The sequence below is a fragment of the Hipposideros armiger genome, unplaced genomic scaffold, assembly GCF_001890085.2.
Source record: "Hipposideros armiger isolate ML-2016 unplaced genomic scaffold, ASM189008v1 scaffold_107, whole genome shotgun sequence".
NCBI lineage: Eukaryota > Metazoa > Chordata > Mammalia > Chiroptera > Hipposideridae > Hipposideros > Hipposideros armiger.
The window spans coordinates 1,056,530-1,062,005 of record NW_017731457.1 but is presented as its reverse complement, the minus strand read 5'-3'; the positions used below and the strand labels follow the sequence as shown (position 1 = coordinate 1,062,005).

General features: G+C 57.9%; 1 protein-coding gene across 5 annotated transcripts in view; it reads left to right on the top strand.

The window, feature by feature from the left end:
- The first annotated feature begins 9 nt into the window (after window positions 1-9).
- Window positions 10-5,476, top strand: part of GTF2IRD1 (GTF2I repeat domain containing 1) — a 105,597-nt gene continuing 100,130 nt past the window's right edge. For all 5 annotated transcript variants that reach the window (XR_002124540.1, XM_019646878.1, XM_019646879.1 and 2 more), the window contains exon 1: window positions 10-133. The gene's annotated coding sequence lies outside the window, so the exon portion shown is untranslated. The remainder of the gene's footprint in view (window positions 134-5,476) is intronic.

Here is a 5,476-nt window from a genome sequence, read left to right as displayed (position 1 = left end):
CGCCCCGCGCCTCCTCTGCCGTGCCGTCCCCCATTCTCCCGGATTAATTAAGGAGGCAGCGGCAGGAGGCTGTGTCCTGGCCGCGGGCCGGGGCCGGGGCGCCGCTGGCAGGAGCGCTTGGGGATCCTCCAAGGTAGGAGAAACTTTTGCGGGGGGCGGGCGCCCAGGCCCTTCTCCCCTCTCCTCCAACCCCCGTGGCCCCCGCCCCTCCCCCTCAAGGTGTTACAGAATCTGGGTCCGGCTTTTGGGTGCATTGCGAGGCACGTGACTGGGATTATAATTCGGGCCGGGGGAGGGGAGGGACGGCCGCCCCCACCTGCCGGGAGGGTGTAGGAATCGGGAGCTGTCACCCCCGGCCCTTCCGGAGGTGGGGGGCGCCCCGGGAGGGCAACGGGCGCCTGCAGGCTGCTGCAGTTAGCGAATGAGGTCAGTTGTGCTGCCCGTGAGGCGGTTGGCTCCTGTATGGGAGCCGAGGGGGCTGGGAAGGCCGCGGTCCCCCCACCTCTGCCTTCCTCGGGCTGGGCCATCCCCTGGCCCGTGTCCCCCATTCGCAGGCTGAGTCCAACACAGCGAGTACTGCCCCAGCACACTGTTTGGGTCTTAGAGGAGGGGGCTGGCCTGAGCGGTAGCATCTGAACCCCTGGTGGGGGGGGGGAGGCTCAGAGGATGGCAGCGTGGGGGGGACAAAGGGTTCAGAAGAGCAAGTTGGGGCGCCCTATCTGTGGGTAGTGTTTGAGTTCTGCAGATGGGTGGAGAGGCCAGGCTGTGGAGGCGCCACAGGGTGCTTGATGTCCACCCCATCCTGAATCCCTCTGAATGACAGGCTTCTCACCTCTCCTGGGCTCCCCAACCCCACATTCAAGTAGGGAAAGGGATGATGCCCAGGGCTGGACCCAGGGCAGAGGGTGACCATGCACCTGAGCGTTCTGCCCTCCTGGCAGTGCTGGAGGGGACTCCAGCTCTGGAGGTCTGGCCCTGTGACCCAGCCTCCCAGGATCGGACCTGGGGTTGGAGGCTCCCCATCACAGCCAGTCAGGGAGCAAAGCTTGTAGGGTCTCCCTGCAGGGCACGTGGGGGAAGCACTGGCCTTGGATGGAGCGTGGTACTGGTGATGTGGGGCATGGGGCTGCCCTGGGATTGCTCTGGGCCTGGCAGCAGGGTGAGGGGCAGTCCCCGGACAGCGTCTAGTAGAGGAGTGGGCACTTGCCGGGGCTTCTCTTAACTGCTCACAGCAGAAGGAAGGGGTGGCCAGAAGCTGTTCTCACCTTCTTTGATGGCGCCATCTCTGTGTGTTTGGTGGCCTGGTGGCTAGGACTGCTTGTTCCTGAGCACTGGTCTTGGGCTTTGGGGCTTGGGAGGTGCCTCAGAGCAGCCCATTTATTTCAGCAGCGTCATTCCCAAAGGGAAAGGGCACCAGCATCGATTATTTATTTGGAGCAGGAGGCGGCAGTGGCCGGGAGGCTGGTGGCTGCTGGCTGGGAGGGGATAGGCACAGGACAGCGACAGCACGGATGGGGTCAGTAAGGTGGCCATCATGAACCACCCAGGATGGTTCGAGGTGGACTCTGACCTCTCCTGAACAGGGACAGGTGAACCAAGGGACAGGCCTGGCCCCAAGGCGATAGGATGTTGGAACCCACCAACCTGCTTTTCCAATGTGGGAGGCTTAAGACCACACCCCATTCTGGAGCCTGCTCTGAGTGACCTAGAAAGTCGCAGCTCTGACTCAGTGGTTCCCAGAGGGCGCCAGCGGAGGAAACCAGGAGGATTGGAACTCTAGCTGCTCATTCAGAATGTGGGAGAACTTGGGGGTGAAGGTTGTAAAACTGGGCCTTGAAGACAGCATTATAGGGGCACACTTAACCTACTTAAGAGGACTGTTCTCTAGATGCTGGAGGAAGGGACATTTATTGCAATGTGCTAATCACAGATACTTTTTATGTGTTCATTTAAGGCAGCCTCCCAGAGCTGAACTAGCCCCTGACCACGGTGACAGTGCTTGAAATAGTCGGGAAGGCAGATGTGAACATAGGGGTCTCGGAGGCAGCTGTTCTCGCAGCCAGCCTGGCTCCGGCAGCCAGGGTGGTCACAGTTTGGTAGTGGTCTGGCTATCAGAGACCCTCGGTGAGGATCTCAGGGTGACATGGTGGGTGATGGATGGTTTGGGGCGATCATGCCCTAAGTGTGACCTTGGAACCACAGACCACATCTACCTCACCCTCATTCTCGGTTCTGATTCATCCTCTCCTGCTCTCATCTGCCCACCCCAGGCTTCCTTGGTCCACTCATTGAATCCTGCTGTTTTCCTGAATGGCCTTTGCACATGCTGTTCCTCTTACCTGGAAGGTTCTTCCTACCTTTCCCCTGAGGGGGATAGTGAGCTTCCTATAATGGCGGTGCCTGGCTAGGATTGGGGGACAGGGGATTGTAGAATTTGTTTTTTTCCTCTCCTTGGTCTGAACTTAAGCTGGCTGTCACGTCCTCAGGCTGGAAGCCTGAGTTGGTCCCCAGAGCTGGCCAAGGTGCTACCTCTGTGTCCCCAGGCTATCCTGTCCTTCCTCTGTCCCAACGTTGATCTCACTCAAAAGTTACATGACTGCCTCCTCAGTTGCCCTAGGGACAGGGCAGGAACTGAGACTTGGTTTTGATTCCTTGGTGCCCCGGGGCTGGTACCCAAATACTTGTTGAATGGCTGCTTGAGTGAATGAATGAAGTCCTGCTCCAGAGCCTTGGCCCACATTGCTAAGCAGACTCCCCTGTTCCTAGATACCCGCCTGTGAGGCAGGTCCCCCACAGTGGTGGGAATCCCAGGTTCTTTGCTTGAGCTTCCTGCTCTCATCATCCCAGGGCCCCCTGTCTCCCCATTATCCTGGCCTGTGGCTTCTCCTGAACCTGAGCCTGGGGCTTTGCTTCCCAGGTGTCATCATTCGCCCTGCTTCTCTCAGTCCTCTGACTCGCGGCCATTCACGTGCATCTGTCTGTTTGATGGCCGGCAGCCAGGGACGCAGTCAGGTTCTTTGGGACAATCCAGGTGCATGTGCCCAGCACAATGGGGCCCACAGAGGCCTTAGGGGGTACCCAGGAATAAGACCTGCAGGGTCAATTCACAAGCACCAGAGAGCAGAGCAGGACCCTGAGCCAAGGGCTCGGGACCTCAGAGGATGTGGGGCCCAGGAGCCATGGATCTTGGGGAGACTGGAAGGGAATTCCCAGCAGGGATTCATAAGCAGGGGCGGAGTGGTAGGAAGCGTTTGTCTGTGTGGGAGAAGGAGGAGGCGAACCTGGTCAGAAGACAGTGGGTGGATTTCCCCCTCGGTGGCAGGATAACGATGGAGACTTCTGTGTGTAGGTGTCGGTGGGTCCCAAGGGGAGTCAGCCCTTGTCACTGGGCACCCAGGTTCCTCATTTGCAGTGATGTCTGGCTGGGACTCTCTGTGATCCCAGTGCTCACCGGGGTCGGTGTTGTGTCAATTCAGACTCTGTGCTGTGGGTTATAGTAATGACAGCAAAAACCTCAGAGACCTGGGGGGAGGGTGGTGCCAGGGGCTGAGCCTCTGTTCTCTGGGGTGAGTTAGATTTCCCGAATGAGCTGATGAGGCTGTACTTTGTCCATCCCAGACTTGGGGTGACTGGTGGAGTGTCTCAGGCAGAGAGTAGCCCTCTTCTTCCAAACACCCTTCCTCTTGGGCTGGAGCTGGGCTTGGCTGACCCAGAGCTATTTGCATGCCCACCTGTCTCCCTCCTTCAGGACCACCTGCTTCGGGTTGCCAAATTTAGCTAATAAAAATAGGGATGCCCAGTTAAATTTGGATTTCGGATAAGCAGCGGATAATGCGGTATTAGGGACATCATGACTTAACTAAAAACTCATCCTTTATCTAAAGTTCAGACTGAACGGGGGTGGGGTGGGGATGGGGGGGGGTCTTGTGTTATCTGGCAACCCTACAGCTGTGGCCTCTGGGCAGTGAGACTGTTGAGGGCTGGGAAGGGGCTCAGGGAGTGACTGGGGCCTGGAGTTGGGGTCAGGGCTCAACCGGAGGCTGCGGGGATGGTATGGAACGAGTTGGAGTCAGGCAGCACTGACGATACATTCCTCGGTCAGGCATTCTCCAATCTGGGGTTCAAGGTCCAGATCTCCTGTTATACCTGGTGGTGTGGGGGCTCAGGGTCCCCAGTCTGTGCAGCCCTGGTTTTGTCTTGTGTGCCACTGGTCCATACGGCACAGTAGGAGATGCTGGGAAGAGAGAGGTTGCCAGGGACACCCTATAAGAAACTAAGTCAGGATTTGCAGTCAGGACTTGCAGAGCCAGACCTGATCACTGGAAGGCTGTTTCTCTGATAACCTACCTTCAAGGTTTGGAGGTCCTGCCTATCAGTCCACCAGCCAGTGAGGTGCCAGATCTCTGGGGTCTTAGGTCCTGGCATACAGCCCCAGTCCAGCAGGTAGGAAGGGCTCACCCACCCCTAGTTATATAGTTGTTGAGGGACGAAAGACAGTGAAATGCCCAGGTCTCAAGTATGCCATCCAAGGAGCTTGACCAATGCATACTCACGTGGCCCAGACATTCCATCTCCTTCCAGAGCTCCCTCAAGCCTGTTTGTAGCCAGCCCCCTCTGCTCCCCCAGCCCCTACAACCACTGGCCTGTTTTCTGTCTCTATAGCATCTTCCAGAGTATCACATAAATGCAATCACAGTGTGTAACCTGTTTGGCTTCGTTCATGGGGCATAATGCATCTCTCACGTTGTATCAGGTTCCTTTTGCTTGCTGAGTAGTATTCCATCGTGTGGACCCACCACATAGCTGCACCCGCTCTCCTGGGGTGGAGATCCAGCACACCTGGCTTGCCAAGCCCTGCTCTGGCTCGGGACCACCCAGAGGCGGGGGTGCCCTTTTCTCATTTTCACAAAGTCGCCGCGTGCACCATATCCCTGCCCCCATCAAGAGCTGACCTGAACCAGGAGAACTGCATGCCTCCGTCCAGCTGGAATTTCATCCTCGGGTTCTGGTGACTCACACACAGTGAGCCCCCGATGAAATTACACCTGCTTGTGGTGCCCTCGGGGCTGAATCCTCCGCCGTGCTGGTGGGCTCCTGGAACAATTGATGCTCTGGGGCCAGGACAGCTGGGGGGCAGGGGCTGGCCTGTGGGGAGGGGAGCTGTCTGTGCCCATCTCTGTGTGCCCCACTCCCCTGGGAAGCCAGGGGTCTCTGGCCATGTGTCTCTGGTCTCCACTCCCGTAGCTTGTTAGCTGGGGCTTGAAACTGTTTTCCTGAAGCAAGGGCAGGGCTTCTTCTGGGGATAGGGAAGGAGGGCACTCACACGGGGCTGTGTGACCTCAGGCGAGTGACTTCACTTCTCTGTGCTTCCATTTGGTCATTTGTAAACAGGAGAACAGAGCATCTGGTGTACAGGGCCAGTGTGAGACTCAGCTCGGGTAACCAAAGCCGGTGGGATTCCTGAAAACCCTGGAGG